Source organism: Suricata suricatta, chromosome 13, assembly GCF_006229205.1.
Source record: "Suricata suricatta isolate VVHF042 chromosome 13, meerkat_22Aug2017_6uvM2_HiC, whole genome shotgun sequence".
Classification (NCBI taxonomy): Eukaryota; Metazoa; Chordata; class Mammalia; order Carnivora; family Herpestidae; genus Suricata; species Suricata suricatta.
The window spans coordinates 73,424,861-73,444,166 of NC_043712.1; the positions used below are offsets into that span (position 1 = coordinate 73,424,861).

A 19,306-nucleotide genomic window follows, 5' to 3' on the forward strand; every position below is an offset into this window, starting at 1 on the left:
ACACACACACACACACACATATATATATATATATATATATATATATTTTTTTTTTTTTTTTCCATTTAGAATTAAAGAAAGTCTGGCTCACTTAGTCCTTGGATTCCAGGTAACAGAGTTGCTAGGGGGCCTCTTGTGGAGTCAGCCTTCTTAAATGTACCAGGCATTTAGCAATGGTGCTATGTGCCATAAGCCTTTTTAAAAAATCTGTGAAATGCAAAGGGAAATACGGGTAGGGATATAATGCCCACGTAAGTATACATACACATAAGCAAGCTGGCGAACTGATCCTATGTATCCACTTCTTTCCCCCTCAAAATTATGGCTGGTTCATTTCTCCCTTTTAAAATGTCTTTCCCTCCAGTCTTCCCTATTTTCCTAATGCTTGTTGTGTGTGGCCAACGTTGGAAATATTTGCAATGTGGGTCAATCTTTTCCAAAAACCACCTCTGGTAGTATGTCCCAAAGTGGGTGCCAAGGAATAGTTTAATGGTCCAATATGACTGGAAAATCCAATATATTCTATCCCCACGGGGAAGATTCCTGTGCTCACTGGCCCATTACAGACAATCTCATAATTGAATTAGCTGTTTATTAGCTCATCTTTCTGCAACTATTTGGTCCACCCCTCAACACCAGACCTGTGTTCCAGATACACGGGGGGATTCTGCTAAAATACTTAGGCGTCGCAACCATTACACCACCAGGTCATAAACAAAATGATGCCACTTAGCTGTTCCTACCCTTTCCCAGTTCAGACATTTGAGGAACTCTCTATCCAACCATTAAAGGATCTGATCTCTAAGCTAACTCCACAGAGGAACTTAAGTGGCCAACTTTGTAGCCTCACACTACAAAGAAAATAAACTTTTGAAACCTAACCTAGAAAAGTCAGTAAACAAAAGAGCAACAACAATAAGCCCAGGGCCGGGCAGGGGCAGAAGTCTGACTTCTGGAGTTGACACATTATAAAATGTCCCTTTGCAACACTGATAAAAAATTACAAGGCACATCAACAAACACAGACGCCTGGCCCATATATAGGAAAAAAGTGGTCAATTAAAAACTGTCCCTGAGGAAGACTCTAAGTCAACTATTAGAAGTATGTTCAAAGAACTAAAACACTGAAAGAAAATGTAGGAGAATGATATTTAACCAAACTGAGAATTTCGATAAAGAGAGAAATTATAAAGGAAAAACCCAATGGCAATCTGAAATTCAAAGTACAATGACTGAACTGAAAAGTGTCTAGAGAAATTCCACAGGTTTGAGCTGACAGAAGAGAGATCAGTGGAAGTGAGCACAGGTCAAGTGAGGGTATCCAGTCTGAAGAACAAAAAGAAAAAAGACATTAGAAAAATGAACAGAGGGGGTTCCTGGATGGCTCAGTGAGTTAAGCGTCCCGACTTTGCTCAGGTCATGATCCCACAGTTAGTGAGTTCAAGCCCTGCATTGGACATTTTGCTGTCAGTGCAGAGCCTACTTTGGATCCTCTGTTTCCCCCACCCCACCCCTCATCCCTCCTCTGCTCATGCGCTCTCTCTCTCTAAGAAATGAATCTTATTAAAAAAAGAGAGAGAGAGAAAAGCGAACAGGGCCTTCACAGACCTGTGAGATACTTAAGATTAAGCCTATCAACAGGTGCACAGTAGAACTTGCAGATGGAAAGGTGGGGAGGACAGGAAATGGGGGAGAGTGAGGTAGAAAATAATATTTAAATAATGCCGAAAACTTCCCCAAATTTGATTTAAAAAAAATCAATCTACACATTCAAGAGGTGTCATGAGCTCCAAGTATGTGCTCTTGAGAATGTGTATTTTGCTGATGTTGGGTGAATTGTTTTATAGATGTCCCGTAGTCTAGTTGGTTTATATTGTTGTTCATGTTTCCTTGTTGATTTTCTTCCTTCTGTCCATTTCATAATCATAAAATGTTTTTCTTCGTCTCTAATAATTTTTGTCTTAAAGTCTATTTTGTCAGATATTAGTATAGTTACCCTAGCTCTTTTTGGATATTTGTTTGCTTGGTATGTCTACTTACATTCTTTTACTTCAACCTAATTGTGTCTCTAAATATAAAACCATATCTCTTATAGATATCCTATAGTTGGATTACTTTTTAAAAATTGATTTTGCTGATCTCTGACTGGAGGTCTTAGTCCATTTAGATTTAGTCTGCCATTAAAAAAATGTTTATTTTTTTGGGAGAGCGCAAGGGGGCATAGAGAGGGAGACAGAGGATCTGAAGTGGACTCTGCACTGACAGTCTGATAGCAGTGAGCTCCAAGTGGGGCTTGTACTCACAAACCATGAGACCATGACCAAATCGAAGTCAGACGCTTGGTTGACTGAGCCACCCAGATGCCCCTAATCTGCCATTTTTCTATGTGACACAAACGCACACTAAGGCATCCTCACGCAGAGTCTCCAACAGGGCCTGGCAACCATCTTAGCAAGTGTCCAAGAGAAGGTCTCTTTCTTCAATACTGATGCCTTTCCTGAAAGAGAAGACTTCCTTGTGGACCCCACGGTGAATGTTTTTAAGTAGAAAAACACAAATGAAGAAGAAACAGAAGAAGATTTCTACCTTGTTAAGAAAGGAAGGAAAGCCAAGACCCAATGGCAATAGATCTTAATACGTGCCTTTTTGAAATTAAAACCAAGAAGCACAAGAATATTAAGATCTACAAATACTGAAAGTAAACTCTGACCTATTCTAATGCTGATGCTAAGGAGAGCTGGCCAAGGAAGGGGACAAGAAGAAAGGGATCAAATGCACTGGAGGTAACAGTACAGTCTCTCGAAGTGTCCTAACTTAAAACGAACAACTCCAATTGGTCAGGATCAGGGTGCAGTGGGGTTCTCACTGAGGAGGAGGAGAGACGACAATGACCTCAAGGAGAGTGAGAGAGGAGGTGGCAAGTCCAATTGGAAAAGCAGACAGCAGAGAGGCAACTGATTAAACAAACCCAAGAATCCTAGGCTGACAGTAGGGAGAGAAAGAATCAGCTCCATTTATGGTGTGGGATCTTCAAAGGTCCAGAGAAATGGTGGTAGGTTCCGGAGGGGGGGCGGGTGAGAATGTTTAAAAACAACAACAACAAAATAGTATTGACTGGCAGCTGTTTAAAAGCAATCTTTGGGTCTTTGGGCCCCTGGGTGTCTCAGTAGGTCAAGCATTTGACTCTTGGTTTCATTCGGCTCAGGTCATGATCTTATAGTTCATAATCTCACCGTCTGTGAGTTCAAGCTCTCCATCGGGCTCTGCGCTGACAGTGCACAGCCTGCTTGGGATTCTCTCTCCTTCTTTCTGCCCCTCCCCTGCTCACGCAGTCCTCTGTTCCTCTCAAAATAAATAGACTTTAAAAAGAAAAAAGCATTTGGGTCTTGGGGCGCCTTGGTGGCTCAGTCAGTTAAGCATCTGGCTCTTAATTTCAGCTCAGGTCATGATCTCACAGTTTTGGGGATCGAGACCCATACTGGGCTCTGTACTAACAGGGGGAGCCTGCTTAGCCTCGCTTTCTCTCTCTGCCCTTCCCCCACTTGCACACGCTCCTTCTCAAAATAAACTTTAAAAAACTAAAAAATAAAAACAGGTCTCTATCCTGAAACCGGGCCAAGACCCAAGATTTTGTGTGGGCAGGCTGGAGCACACCAGGCATAATGGAAAGCAGGGTTGCCAACCAGGCAACAATGGGACTAAGTGAGACCGAAGACAATAGGTGTTGAGATCTCCTTCCCTATTTCTAGCTATCAGTTCCCAGCACTTGGACGGCCGAGCCAGTGCAGGAGATGATTTACCAGGGAATCCAACCAGGCCAACCCTTAAATATGCTGCTTAAATTGGAAAGCTCCCCAAATGTTCAAAGAAAACAGACTGTGCACAGGGAGAAGAAAATTAATAATGTCCTTGGAAAGATAAGAAAAAATATTGCATTCAGTCAGTCAGTAATTAAAAGAGGTTCTATAACCTGAAAACAGACAGAACAACTCTCGCACCCATGTGCTCTTTTGCAGTGTGCGCTTGCATTCTTCAGTCAAGAAACAGTCAAAATTCCTTTCCCCTTGAATTTGGCCAACCTCCTGACTGCACTGACCAGTAGAGTTTGGCAGTAGTGACACTATATGGCCACCAAGGCGGGACATGTAAAACTGCTGCTTCCGGGGCACCTGGGTGGCTTAGTTGGTTAAGCATCTGACTCTTGATCTCAGCTCAGGTTCAGATCTTGGGGTTGTGAGTTCAAGCCTGGCATTGGGCTCCATGCTGGGTGTGGAGCCTACTGGAAAAAGAACCCCCAAACTATGCAGTTTCCAATTGGTTGTCTTGGAAAACTTGCTCTCCAGAAACTTCCCTTCAGAACTAGCTTCACTGTTGTAAAAAGCCACAGGGAGAGTCCTTGGTACCCACATCAACAGGCCCAGGTGAACTTGGCTTTCATTTATCCCAGCCCAGGTGCCAGACATATGTACCTAAAGAAACCATCAGATGACTTCAGCTCTTAGTCACTCAAGTCTTATCTGAATTCCTGACCCACAGAATGTGGGAACCAAAAATAAAAATGGAAATGTTTATTTTAGTACTTTTGGGGAGGTTTGCCTCCCAGCAGGGACTAGAAAAAATAAGAAACCACATAAACGGAACACTTAGCAAATGAAAATGAGCTCTTAAATAAATTAATGACATGATAGGAAAATTTGAAAAACTCAATGGAAGTGTTGGAAAATAAAGTTGAGGAAAACTCTCAGGGAGTTAAGCAAATAGGCAAACCAACTGGTGGGGAAAGTAGAGGGAAAAATAGTAAATTTAGAGAACCAGACCAGGAGATCCACTATCTGAAAAACAGGATCTCCAGAAAGGCAAAACAGAAAAAAAATGGAAGCAATTAATTAAACGGCCGAAGATTATTTCTCACAAACAAGGAACGGTTTCCAAATTGAAAACTCCTTGGAATACCAATACAATGGGTGAAAATAAATCCGCACCAAAACACATTCACAAATCATGAAATATTGGGGAAAAAGAATATCCACATAGGTTTCCAGAGAGGGGAGATAAGCCACATAGACCACTTTGGGGGTAGTTTACTTTAAGAAAGTAACTACCACCAACAAAAATTCTAAAGTATAAACTAAGAAAGGAGAAGATACAGGGGCACCTAGATGGCTCAGTCGGTTGGGTGTCTAACGTCAGCTTGGGTCATGATCTCACAGGTGGTGGGTTCGAGCCCCACGCCGGGCTCTGTGCTGACAGCGTGGAGCCTGGAGCCTGCTTCGGATTCTGTATCTCCCTCTCTCTCTGACCCTCCCCTGCTCGCGTTCTGTTTCTGTCTTTCAAAAATAGATAAATGTTAAAAATAAGGGGAAGACAGAAGAATTAGAAAAGGCACATCCCAGGATGATAGTGAAGGAACATTCTAGACCATGTCCCAGGCCAACAGACAACCGTAACAGGCTGGGGCAGATCAGAAGGTCCCAGGAGACATGTCTTCTAGCTGACACTGTTGGAATACATGAAGGGAACCAGCATATTGAAAACCAATTCAAACAACAGGCAGAATCTGGGCAGTGAACAAACAAAGCAAATGACGGGGGGTCGGGGTGATAATTACGGATTCCAAAGAAATCAGGGACGTGCAATGAAGAGGAAAGCAATCAGCGCGCTCTGGGGCTTGGCTCCACAGAGCACCGGTCAGAATAACGTACACACTCTTGTCCCAATTGAGATTCAATGAAACCTTATTCGGAGCTCAGAGCAACAGGAAAGCCAGTGGATGAAAAAAATGGGTTGCGTGCTTTGCCCGGTATCACAGACCTGTCCATGGGAGAGGCTCTCTCTAAGTGACGTCACTGCTCCGAGCGAAAGTCCTGTCTAATCTCAGCCACCACCTCTCCTGTTCAACAGCTCACAAGGGTAAAGAGGAGATAGAAGAAGTGACGTGGGGGGCTGTTTTCACAAGGATAAGTACATGGGGAGATATGTGTCAAGGAAGTCCAGAATCCACGGTTATCAAATCTAGAGTTTGGTTTGCAGTAAGCACCTTACAATGTAAAAACAAACAGCTAGGTATGACCAGCCCATGACTCAGTCTTTTAAACAAACCAATTCCAAAAGATGACATTCATCCCGATCACACACTTACTGGTGTTAGTGAATTTAGGGAGGAATCACTACATAGAGAAGAAAATGGGGGGAAAAAACCAATTAAATAACAAGCGACCTGTGCCTCAGGCTATATTTTCCTAAACTTTTTTTTAAATAATTAATGATAATAAAAAGCGAAGCAGGAAGAGGGAGGGGGAAAGGAATAATACATGTTTTGCTAGAAACTAATATGGCAAAGTTAGATCTCAAAGTAGAAGGATTTAACCTATTTATGTGAATACGCATATCCATATACGTACACGCCCCTAAGACCAATCAGGGTTTTCCTGTTCAGGCTCTAATTAACGCATTACCCTCCGAGACAAGGGGCAAGATAAAAAGGGCCCTGCACTTGTTCGCTTCGTTAACCTTGGGTAAGGTTAGAGCCAACAGGTGAGTCAACGGGAATGAAGAAAGGGTGGATTTCACAAAGGTAAACTCCTTTCTTCTCAACAATTTCCACCACGGTAATTCTGGCTTAAGTCCAAACAAAACTACTATACAGGAGAATGATTCTCTCGGCCTATTGCCCATTGTATCCTTTTTAAGGGTGGAAACGGTTTTTTTTTCTTAAAAAAATCATACATGCGCACACATGTGCACGCTGGCACTGTATGCATCAACAAATGGCTAGATGGTGAAAGCAGGGGCCACGACCTTTGGTCTTTCTGGAGAAGGAAGGAAAGCTAAGCTCGGTTGGCCTCTAGTCCCACTGACTGCTCCTCTGAGGGCCCATTTCACAAACTCCCAAGGACTGTTGTTCCATGACCCAGAGGCTGCTGTGACGGGAACAAAATACCCCCTATCGTGATCGATTCTAAAGGTATCTCAGAGGATTGCGACTCAATCAACGGTGACCAAAGGCCACCCTGCTTCAGGGTAGGGTTCTTTCCACCACCTGTGCGTCCATGGCCTCACCTCATCTGAGGGAACCTGGCCTGTCACCTCAGGTTTCTGAGGTGTCCCATTTTCTAAACGATTTTTTAAAGTTTATTTATTTATTTTGGGGGCAGAGGAGCAAAGAAAGAGAGGGGACAAAGGATCTGAAGTGGGCTCTGTGCTGAAAGCAGAGGACCCAATACGGGGCTCGAACTCCCGAATCGCAAGATCATGACCTGAGCAGAAGTCAGATGCTTAGCCAGCGAAGCCACCCAGGTGCCCCCTAAGGTGTCACATTAACACAGGCTCCTGAGACCACCCCCAACAGTGTCTGCTCCTCCAGACTGCCCAGGGAAAGTTCTTGGGGTGCTCAAAACTTAGGATCATGATTAAAAACACCAAGCTCCGCAGTTTAGGTCACCGTCTCCCAGAGTTCATTCCAGAGTTTTCTTGGGGTCCAGCCACGGAAAATAGGCAATAGGAAAGCTACTATGAACAGCCGTGGACCCCATTTCCTGTGCCCTCTTTCCACATGAACTACAACTTAGTCTTACAACTAAAGCCAGACGGCATGGCTAAAGAATGAGAGGCTGAAACCAGACTCCTCCCCCCGCCCATACCGCAGGGCCAGGCACACAGTGTGGCACAGAGAATCACTCAGTCATGTCTGTTGAGTGAATAGAAGTCTCTTTCCAGGAGGCCCGTGTTCTTCTGCTAAAAACTTAATTAACATCTCTCCTCTCTCCCTTCTGAAGATCTGTTTTTAGTTCCCTCCATATGTCCAAGGGCATGCGGGTTCAGGAAACCTACATGAAAATTGCCAGACTTGCTAGCTTTTTTTTTTTTTTTAATGTTTTTTAATTTATTTTTGAGAGACAGAGAGAGACAGCACTAGCAGGGGAGGGTCAGAGAGGGAGATACAGAATCCGAAGCAGGCTCCAGGCTCCAAGCTAGCTGTCAGCACAGAGCCGGACGCAGGGCTCAAACCCACGAACCGTGAGATCATGACCTGAACAGAAGCCAGATGCTTAACCGACTGAGCCACCCAGGCACCCCCAGACTTGCAAGCTTTTAAGTGGGGGCAAATCAGACCCTTCCCATCTTTGATACTGCTGTGGAAAGATGTGTTTTTTAAAAACAATGTGCATTTATAACTTTGATTCAAATAAAGGCTACAGTTTTCTAAAGTCTTAAAGGTAGTCTTAGAATTAAGAGCAATAGAGACAGCTGATCAAAATCAAAACACAATATTTTGAAGTTCAGTAAGCAGAATGGATACTGGGACTTCTTTTCTTCCATTTCTACCTTGTTTTTACAATCCCATGAGCTGTTTAATCCCGTATTAAAGTGTAATCATTATAGACTTAAATTATATAGCGTAACTAATGAAAGTTTCTCAATGACCTGTTTCTAATTTTAAATTAGATGAAATTACAAGTAGGTTTCATCTGTGTGATCACCCATAAGAGAGGAAAAAAGGGAAGGAAGGAACCAAGAAAGAAGCAAAGGAAGGAAGAGATAAAGGGTTCTCTACACCGGAATTAATGGCATGAAAAGTTCTATGATTTTTTTCATTTATTCACGATACCACTGTAAAACAAAACTATGAACTTCAATGAACTTCATTCATTGCTGGAAATAGCACTCACTCTTCTCTGTCCCCATCGCTTCCTCCCCCGGAGGCATCACCAGGTCCTTAAGTAGTTGATGCCAGAAACAGGAGCTGAAACCTACCATTTCTGCAGACCACATGCACGGCTCCCGGTCTCTGCTGCAGAACTGAAAGCTGTGAATCCACCAAACGGAAAAAAAAAAAAAAAAAGAAAAGAAAAGCAGATGCACCTGGGTGGCTCAATCAGTTAAGGGTCTGCTGTTTGGTTCAGGTTCAGGTCATGATCTCACGGTTCATGAGTTCAAGCCCCGCATCAGGCTCTGTGCTGACAGTGCAGAGCCTGCTTGGGATTGTCTTTCTGCCTGTCCCCTGCTCATTCTCCTCATTCTCTCTCTCAAAATAAATAAACTTCAAAAAAAAAAAACAGGAAAGAAGGATCCAGAAGACTTCCTCAAATATAGTCGACCTGAATCTTGGAAGAGGAGCAGAATTCAGAGAGAAAGAAAAAGGAGAGAATTTCCCACTTTTCTATGCATGCTTAGAACCTGAAAGCCTGAGCCGAAGGAAGAAGAGACTGTGATGTATGACAAACACAGTTTTAAAAAGAGAAGGAAAGCGAGAGATAACAACTGTTTGCCCTCCGTGTTCCATAGCCCAAAATCTAGTACGATAAGTGTGTTTCTCAATGTGGTAAACCACAGCAACGGATGGAATTTTTTTTAAACATTTATTGATTTTTTTAGAAAGAGACAGAAAGAGCACAGAAGCAGAAGCGGAACAGAGAGAGAGGGAGACAGAGGATCCGAGCACAGAGCCCGACATGGGGCTTGAACTCATGAACCGTGATGTCATGACCTGAGCTGAAGTCGGACACTTAACAGACTGAGCCCCCCAGGCGCCCCAGCAACGAACTGACCTTTAAGCACCTCTATGGAAACCAGCTAAGATTTCAGTAACCAGAAGAGTGATGATGACCAGGACCCCACCGCCACCCACACACCCCCCACGGCACGAATGATGAAAAGGCTCACTCACAATAAAGCACCCTCTGACAGAGCAGCCTGGTATCTGAAGCAAAGCTCAGTCCTGCCCCAGGATGGTCCCTCGTCCCTAAAATGAGCTTTGCTCAGTAATAATGAAAATCCTTAAACCACCCCCGGAGGGGAAGGAAGTCCAGAAGAACCGAGACACTGTTTTGGAAATATCCTTTGCACATCTGAAATAAACAGTAAGTACGTAGAGACCAGACTTGACCTGCGGCTTTTTCTCTGAGTGCCTCTGTCCCTTGCCCACCTTCTTACGCATGCGTGCATGTCCTGAATGCGTGAGGCTAAAGATGGGACACGCTTCACCTGGATCTTCTTTAAATATCTCACAATAGCCAAGGTGTGGGGGGGTTCTGGGTCGCTCAGTCAGTTAGGCATCCAACTTCGGCTCAGGTCATGATTTCACAGTTCGTGAGTTCGACCCCTGCGTTGGGCTTTGTGCTGCTAGCTCAGAGCCTGGAGCCTGCTTTAGATTTTGTGTCTCCCTCTCTCTCTGCCTCTCCCCACTCACACTCTATCTCTCTCTCAAAAATAAATAAACATTTAAAAGAATTTTTTAAATATATAAATAAATACCTCCCAATAGCTTATGAATGTGAAGGGAGACCCAATAACTGGCCTGACTTCATCCTTTTCCCAAGGGGCTACACACACACACACACACACACACACACACACACACACACACACATACACATCCGTTAATGGAGTCACAAAAGAAAGGTGAGGGATGGGAGGAGGGTACCCGCAGGGCCAGACACAATGCCACAAAGCACCCCAGCTCAGTACTAAGACAAACATGGAAACCAGGAGACGTAGGGATAGAGCCAGTCAAAAACAGGACTCCAATTATGTCCCCTTCAGATTGACACGTGCATTTTCCACAGTAAAAAAAGTCCCACTGCTCCCACCACTGTTGGTACCTGTGCCTTCTTGATATCCTGCATCCTCTTCAAATTTACAATTCAGTGCAAGTTTTACATACTCCCTGGAAAGCCATAGGAATGCCCATAATTGTATGAAAGAGAGCACGTGCAGGGGAGGGGCAGAGAATGGAGACAGAGACTCTCAAGCAGGCTCCGGGCCATCATTGCAGAGCCCAATATAGGGCTCGAACTCACGGAACTGTGAGATCACGATCTAAGTCAAAACCAAGACTCGGATGCTCAACCAACTGAGCCACCCGGCTGCCCCAGAAGAGGCTTTTAAATTAAGAGACAGACACAAAAGGATGTATATCAGGAGACCACTGGGAGGAGTGATTCCAGGTTGTGTAAACACACAGAAAGGGATCTTTGTAGGTTAGTGTCCTGATAATTTGAAGAAAAAGAACAACACTCCTCAGAGATGGCTACCTACACAGCTTTAGTGTTATCTCATGTTCCTTAATGCAGGACAGATGGCTAAGCTAACTTTGAAATGGGACAAACATGTCCTCTCTGGCAGCAGAGTTCATTTCCAGAGGCAGACCTCAACAGTCTTGAATGAAATAGATCTGCTTATGCACGTGCGCGCGCGCGCGTGCACACACACACACACACACACACACACACACACACACACACACACTTGTAGAAAAGGAATCTTTAGCTCATTACCACCGCAGGCCAGAATCGAGTATAAAAGATCTTATTGTTCACTTCAAAATTCCAGACTGAAGGGTAATAAACTTGTGTCTTTCTTTTTTTTAAATCTAATACTAGGGGGTTTAGAATACTGAATAGAGCACCCTAGTGTTATGGAAATGAAACTTCAGATTTGAAGGGTACTTTCGAGTTCATTTTGTCCGCTCTTAATTTTGGGATGAGAAAACTGGGGCACAGAGGTCACATGGTTGCTGGGTCACACAGAGACCTCGTCACACTGGCCCTGGTTTCTCTCCCACCTGCTTGTCACAAAGCCCATGGGTCAAGGGTGTTCTGAACATTCCTGATTTCAAATATTCCAGGCTTTAAGTACTTCCTAGGAGCAGAAATTCTAATTCCACAATACTAGATTCCTTTTTGTTTTTAAAGGAAGTCCTAAAATTCCAGGTCGTAACATGTGTCTGGATTTTTGGCCTGCTAATCACAATTGTCAGAGTAGATATTCTCTATCATACAAAAAAAAAAAAAAGTTAATCAGTGGCAAGAATGAGACATGCTCTTTCTAACATGTAAAGTCCAGCTTGACATCTAGCACATGGTCCCATTCTCAAATCACAGTCGATCGCCCCTTCTTTGAAATCGAACGTCACTCACTCATGGAAGCCACAGAGAAAAACAGCAGTGTGAAGTCAAACAGGACGGACTATAAATCCCAACTATGCCATGTCCTTTTTCTTTTTTAAATGTTTGTTTATTTTTGAGAGAGAGAGGGAGAGCGTGAGCAGGGGAGAGGCAGAGAAAGGGGAAGACAGAGATCCAAAGAGGGCTTGGCACTGACAGCAGAAAGCCTGATGTGGGGCTTGAACTCACGAATCTTGATATCATGACCTGAGCCGACGTCGGTTGCTCAACCAACTGAGCCACCCAGGTGTTCCGCAACGATGTCATGTCTTAATGCATGAGTTCAGCAAGCTGCCTAATCTCTCCCAGCTTTAGCTTCCTCATCTGACAAATGGAGGTCGTAATGCCCTCCTCATGGGGTTGGTGGTGAATAAACCCTACAAAGCACCTCACACGGAGTCTGGTATGTGGCAGTTGTCCCACAAACAGGAGAAGGTGTGTCATTACCACCATCTCCCATTTTAGCACTGAATTCCACATAACCTGGTCTCTGAAACTGGTCCATCACGTCCTCAGCGAGCTGCTGGTAACTGCGCTAGTCTCAGACTCCTAGCTCACCCCCTCTATTCATACTGTTCCCTGGGAAGAAAGGAAGAGGGAGAGAGAGAAGAGAGAGGGAGGGAAGAAGGGAGGAAAGGCAGAAAGAAAGAGAGAAAGAGAGAAAGAAAGAAAGAGAAAGAAAGAGAGAAAGAGAGAAAGAAAGAAAGAAGGAGAGAAAGAAAGAAAGAAAGAAAGAAAGAAAGAAAGAAAGAAAGAAAGAAAAAGAAAGAAAGAAAGAGAAAGTGAGTAAGAAAGGAGAGAGAGGGATGGAGGGGAAGGAGGAAGGAAGGAAGGGGACAGAAAACGAAAAGAAAAGAAGAAAAGAAAGGAAAATACCTTTCCCTCAACAAAAGGTATAGCAGCACCTTGGACGCTTTGGTTAAATGTACTTTCAAGCTCATAGTCTTTTCCAGATAAGGAAACTAGAGTAGAGTATCTAAATGCCCCCAATTACAGTTTGGGGAGCATACCACGAATTCGAAGCCCCCTGTGTCTGGTCTGACAGAGGAGTCTCTACAGAGAAACCTCCAAGAGCTGGCCTCAGACCACGAGTGCTCATCCTGTGTTCAAGACTGACCTTACCTTTCTGCACTGGGCGCAAGGGCGGCTGGGTTCGGTCAGGGTCCCCAATCCTGAGTGATACTACACTCTGCAGCCCCTCAGCAGGGGGGTGGTGGACAGGGGCTGGGGAGGCTGAGCTTTGGGAGCGGAGGATGACCGGGAAGTCCCGCTGCAAGACAAAGGATCAATCAGGTTGTACTTGGGCAAAGTCTGAGGACTGACTTTCTTTCTTATGTTATTAACAGCTTCTGAAATTGATAGGCACTTGATGCACTATACGTTCGCTCTTAAGGTGGTTTCTTTTCACTTCTCCTTTCTTTTTGTTTCCTTAAAAACAGATACTAAAATTGATGGTGCTTTTACTGTGGAAGTTGTGGGATTAAGGAGATTGTTCATGTGAAGAGTTGTGCAATCCCAGAACTAGCTACTTTCCCTCTCACTTTAATGGTCAAGGAAACTGAGGCTTTAGCTGCTTTGAATAAGGTCATTTGCTCTGGCTTACCAGCAGGGCTGACTCCCCAGAGGGCAGAGGGAACAGAGCAGTCTCACTTTCTGGCCAAGAACAACACTGGATCCAGTTATAACTGCTTTGAACCATACTTTGCCCTACCTCCTAACCTTCCAAGAACCTACCCCAGAACCTTCCAAATGTTCCTGTGGGAGTCAACATGACAAACTCTCCACCTGAAGGGGTCAGCCCCGAGGTACAGCAGAGAAACCCCTTTAGCCTCAGGCACCCAGTTAGATACCCAGATAACGGATAGATCTGGCAGGTGCATATACTTCAGCAGCAAACTATCTCCAACATTTCCATTGTGTCCCGATTACCTTTACCTATCTTTCCTGAATTCGAAGGGGCTGCCAGAGCCAAGAATGAAGGAATTCTCTACAAAATAACACAAAAAAAAGGCTTTTGAGATGAAATGCACCCACAGAAAAGCTATACTCCAGTCTGTACAGGATAAACCCGTTAGAAAACAAGGCTCCAAATACACTGTCAGTGTTTACTGGACAAATGTAAGAAGCATACATCCAAAAAGATTCAGGGATCCTCTCTTTATGTTGCAAAAGATCCTCCTTTCTTTAAGCACTTTTGAAAGGTCTCAGTTTTTAATTTTCACTCAAAATTGCAAGATAAAATGACCCCAAATCCTCCAACATAAGCTCCAGTTAAAATAAGCTTGCAAAGCATTATCATGAAGACAATTTTCAAACAAACAAAAAGCCACTTATTGTTTCAGTCTGGTCACACATCATTTTCATGTTCCCTTTGGATGCCTGTCCAGGGACACTACCGATATATTTATGTGAGTAGATGTAATAGCATCTGGGATTCGATTTTCTATTGTTTTTTTTTCTTTTTCGTCATTCTTTTTTTTTGTTAATAGACATAAGAGAGTCTTTACCGTTTTTGCCACAATTAGAATATGTCTCGTGGTTGGATACTAAGAGTATTTCCAATACTAAGGGTATTTCCCAATTATATTGTTATAAACATGAACTATGAACCCTTTTCAAGACACACATAATGTTTTCTCTTGGCTTTATAAGGGTTCTCGAGGAATAGGATTCTTGGATCAAAACTTGCCAAGTTTCTATGGCTCTGATTGCCTTCCAAATGGACTATACTCACTTTTACTGCCACTAGGAACCTCTGAGCACCATTTTCTCTACATTTACTATATAATTACCTGAATTCTGTGCCAGACACTCATCCACTGTATAATTCTTTTTGTCAATATCACACCTGTAAAATGCTACATCACTGAGTTTCATTTTGCACTTCTTTGATTACCAGGGGCTCGGGATTTTCTCTTGAGTATGTTTACATGGGAGGAGAATTTAGGAGCAATAATTTCAGCTCTGAAGCCGGACTGCTCAACTCCAAAACCGGGTATCATCACCCACTAACTCAGACTTCTGTAAGCTCTTAACTTCTCCAAGCTTCGGCTTCTTCTCCGGCAAAAATAATAATATAAGAACAACAAGAAGAGAGGCACCTGCGTGGCTCAGTCGGTTATGCATCTGACTTTGGCTCAGGCCATCATCTCACTGTTCAGGAGTTCAAGCCCTGAGCCCCGAGCCCCGCATCAGGCTCACTGCTGTCAGCATAGAGCCTGCTTCAGATCTTCGGTCCCCCTTTCTTTCTGCCCCTCCCCTGCTCTCCATCTCTCTTAAAAAATAAACATTTAAAAAAAGAACAATAATGTTAATGTTAAGCCATTTGATTGAATTAGGCTCGTGTGTTTTCATAAAGAAAATGTGAGCCAACCTGTCAAAAGCTTATAATGTATTTGACAGATGGGCCCTTAATAAACGTTAGCAATTTGTCCATTATTGTTATTTATATTTTCTCTTCACTGGACAACGTTTCAATCTTTAGTTTATTCTTAGGGGTAACTTTCTTCAGACCTCTAAAATCAGAAGTTGTATTTCAAGTTTACTAACCCAAATGCACTCGATGTAAGTCCACACCAGGCAGCTATTACACAAAACAGAATCCTAGGTTCTGGGTGGGGAAATACAATAAAAAAAATGCGTCTCCCTGATCTCAAGGAATTCACACAAAGGTTGCGTGCTGAGCCTTCTGGGGGAAATTATAGGTTGGGTCAATGTGGTTAAAAACTATTTTGGGAACAATGCCTCCATTATAGTGTTGAAAGGAACTTGCAAGAACAGCTAGCCAGACTGGCTAGTAACAACAGCTCTGAGGGTCCCCCCTGGAGCTGGGGCAGTTTACAGGGACTCATTCCTGGGATGGCCATACTCCACTAGCACCTACTACTTCTGGAACTTTCACTGTAAACCAAGTGTTTTGTTTATTAGCAATGGTGTTAGAAATGACGCTTCCTGGATGAATTTAATGACTTTAATTAGATTGACAAGAGAAAAGAGTAAGCAAAGATGAGGTCAGGGTGTTCCAGCCTGGTGGAGGGAGGTGGAGGGAATTGAGGCATCCTATAGGTGTGTCCCACACAGATATCAAAAGGACAATCAGGCCCAGCAAGTCGATTAGCCCAGCAGAGTGCCTTAGGCGCATTCCTGGGTCCCACCACTGATTCCAGAAAATTCACGACTACTTGATTGCCACCCAATGATCAGCAGAATCCTGCTGCACCCCAAGTGAACCTTTTGTGGAAGGGACAGTCAGAGTCCATAGACAGGGCAAGTTGACTCAAGACTTGCTTTTGAACCCTCATCTTCACCTGTAGAGGAGAATGAAGCCCTCACCAATCTGCTTACCAAAAAGACCCAAACCGACTTGAGTCAGAGAACCACACGGCCTATGTTGAAATGACTTCTTGCATTCACCTGTCCTGCAGCATACACTCCAGGAAGTTCCTTTCCTTCTCCCCCTCAACCACCGCCACACCTTTTAAAAAAGCATTTAAAGCGGATTATCTAAAAGGATGTTTAATGTACACATTTCAAGAGAAGCAATACACATGCATTTTGGATTTGTTGCTTTTCAGACTTTGAGCTCTAGGAGCAATTTTGTTTCCCATGAGTGCATTACAGGAGCACAGCACAGGGAAGAAGAGGTAGTATTAAAGTTTATAAGGAAATCCATTTCTCAGATTGCTGCGAGGAGCCCCACTTTGACTCCATTTTCAGTGATAAGCTTGTAAATTTTTTAGTACAAACACTAAGTAAACTCTTTGGGTAAGTCTCATCAATATATGTATATTTCTTTAAAAATTCTATGTACTACTATGATAGGAATAGACAGAATAAAATAGAGAAGGAAAGATTAGGACCTGAGGTCCTTGGGAAGGAAAAAATAGATTCTGGAACAATGCTGGGAGTGTCCGACCACAGCCAACCTCCTCAGGTGTAAGGTTCCTCTAGAGAATGTAACACACCCCACCTACTTCCCCTCAGGTTTCCTTCAGGGATTTGACAAAAGACCGGACTAAAAATAAGTAGTAGACCATAAAACGTGACCTACCAGGAACAGCGTGGCCATAGACCACGGCTCACCTGGAGCTGTCCAGCCAATCAGGGTAGAACCTGAGGAGGAACAAGGGGGAAGGAATGGGGTGGGGGTGGGGGGAAACTAGAACTTATAAAACTTATAAAACTTATAAAAAAGTACCCTCCCCTACAGTTGCAGGCATTCACTTTTGAATGCCCCCTCTCTGTACAGAGGTTTCATACTAATCTTGCTTTCTGATCTTATACTCTAGTAAACGTCTCCCTACTGTTCATTTTGTGTCTACCTCTTTATTTTTCCAAGAGGGGAGACAACGAATCCCATGTATTGAGGTAAAAAATCCTGTAACACTACTGTGCTAATAAATTATGCACATTATAAAACAAGATAGGAAAAGGAGGATATAGAGCCTATTAGTTTAGTCACTTATGGTAAAAAAAAAATGAATTGTTATTAATATTTGTAATGAAAGCAATATATTAAATCTGCTTTAGTTTTGAAAACTTTTGGTTAATTATGTGGTGATAGAGCACTTTGAGGGGCTCTCCAAGCTTCTTCGTGTATTCTAACATTTTGTTTTAAGGGCTGTCTGGGGTGACGGATTCACTGGAGAAAACCCTAGAACATTCTCACAGCCCGGCTCCCTAGATCTTGATAGTTAGTGTTCAGTCTACCCACCAATCATACAAAGGGGTTTTTCTGGCGAATTTCAGCTGGTAGTTCTCAATCAATTGTCCTTGCAAACTAGTCACTGGGTGTCATCACATTTTTATAAATTTGCCAGTGGATTCAAGACCCACAAATACTCTTCACTTTAAAGATTTTTGTCAGACAATTCCAAGTTTTTAAAGGTTGTTTTTTTCTAAAGAGTTTTGAGGGGCGCCTGGATGACTCAGTCGGTTGAGCATCTATCTGATTCAGCTCAGGTTGTGACCTCTCACGATTTGTGGGTTCCAGCCCCACTTTGGCCTTGCTGCTGTCACAGCCTGTCAGCATGGAGCCTGCTTTGGATGCTGTCCTCCTCTCTCTCTGCCCCTCCCCCTCTCTCAAAAAATAAAGTATTTTTAAAGAAATTTAAAAAAAAGTTTTGACGAGTCACAAATCTACCAGATTTCTTGGCAACATGTTTACATTATGGTGAAAACACTTCCCAACAGGTGTTTCCAGAATGGGTCTCCGTATCTTAAGTTCTTTTGAAAAGCAGTCACTCCCCGCATTGTGAAAACTTCACAATCACCTAGGATGGATCCTTTCCCTCAACACCTTGATGTGTTCATCAACCCAGAAGCTCTCCAAACAGGGTAGATCAAGAGTTTTCGTAACCCAGTACATCTAGGCATGCCCCCCTCTCTTCCCAGAGGGTAGTGGTTAGGGCTAAAAGCTTCAGCTCTCTAATTACTTGTTCTGTCTGGGTGGCCAGCTCCATTCTGAGGCTACCTAGGGCCCTGCCACACCTAAGCCACCTCATTAGCATAAACTCAGGTATGGACAAGAGCTCCTTATACGAATAACAAAAGACATTCCTATCATCCCAAACTCAGGAAATTCAGGTGTCAGAAACCAAGGACAAAGACCGAGCACGTATTTCTTATCCTGTCAGGGCTAAGCATAGTGGCGATCAGCATTATTTATAATACTTTCCAAGCACCCTACCGCAGTGTTTGGCACTGGAAAATTCTTGACCTGAGCTGAAATCAAGAGTCAGACACTCAACTGACTGAGCCACCCAGGTGCCCCGCAGCCCATCTCTTTCATGAGTTCCAGATGCCAATCCCTTGTCCCCGGTGGGATGTCTCACAAGGAATGTGTCCAGATAGAATTACCTCCCCTCCCCCACCGGATACCAACCTGCTCCTCCTCCAGGGCTCTCCAACACTGGAAGTGGTTTCACCACCCTATTTCACTCAGTTATTTAGGCCAGAAACCTTCAAAAAAGGCTTGATATCTCCCTGTCCATCAAGAATATCTGAATAACCACCAATTTCATACTGACTTTAGCTACAAAGTCAACTTCTTTTTCTTTCCCTCCTCCTCATCCTCCCCCCCGCCGCCACTGCTTCCATTTGGTATCACTGCACCATCCCTGGCTGATGGCCAAAGGCTCCCCATATATGCCTGCAGCCTACTCTGCCCCTCTCCAGGGTGGCCGTGTGTGTGTGTGTGTGTGTGTGTGTGTGTGTGTGTGCGCGCGCGCGCGCCCAAAGCGACAGGCCAAGGGCCTAAGGCGCCTGGCCTGGCCTAGCTGGGACAAAGTAGCTCATCTGGTCCACCCAGATGGGAAAGCCTTTTCCAATCTGCACGAAGTGACCCCAGGCCCCAGCAGGCC

At 43.8% G+C, this 19,306-nt stretch overlaps 1 protein-coding gene across 15 annotated transcripts in view; it reads right to left on the reverse strand.

Annotated features, from left to right (window-relative positions):
- GCNT1 (glucosaminyl (N-acetyl) transferase 1) overlaps positions 1 to 19,306 on the reverse strand; it is a 29,706-nt gene that overhangs the window by 4,674 nt on the left and 5,726 nt on the right. For 4 of the 15 annotated variants that reach the window (XM_029919943.1, XM_029919946.1, XM_029919942.1 and 1 more), the window contains 3 exons: positions 16,290 to 16,419; positions 13,068 to 13,215; positions 92 to 207 (listed from right to left, as the gene is read on the reverse strand). The exons of 3 other annotated variants lie outside the window; for them this stretch is intronic. The gene's annotated coding sequence lies outside the window, so the exon portion shown is untranslated. Of the gene's footprint in view, positions 1 to 91; positions 208 to 8,669; positions 8,688 to 13,067; positions 13,216 to 16,289; positions 16,420 to 16,995; positions 17,058 to 19,306 lie in introns of those variants that run through there. 8 more of the 15 variants (XM_029919945.1, XM_029919950.1, XM_029919947.1 and 5 more) reach the window with 4 other exon arrangements.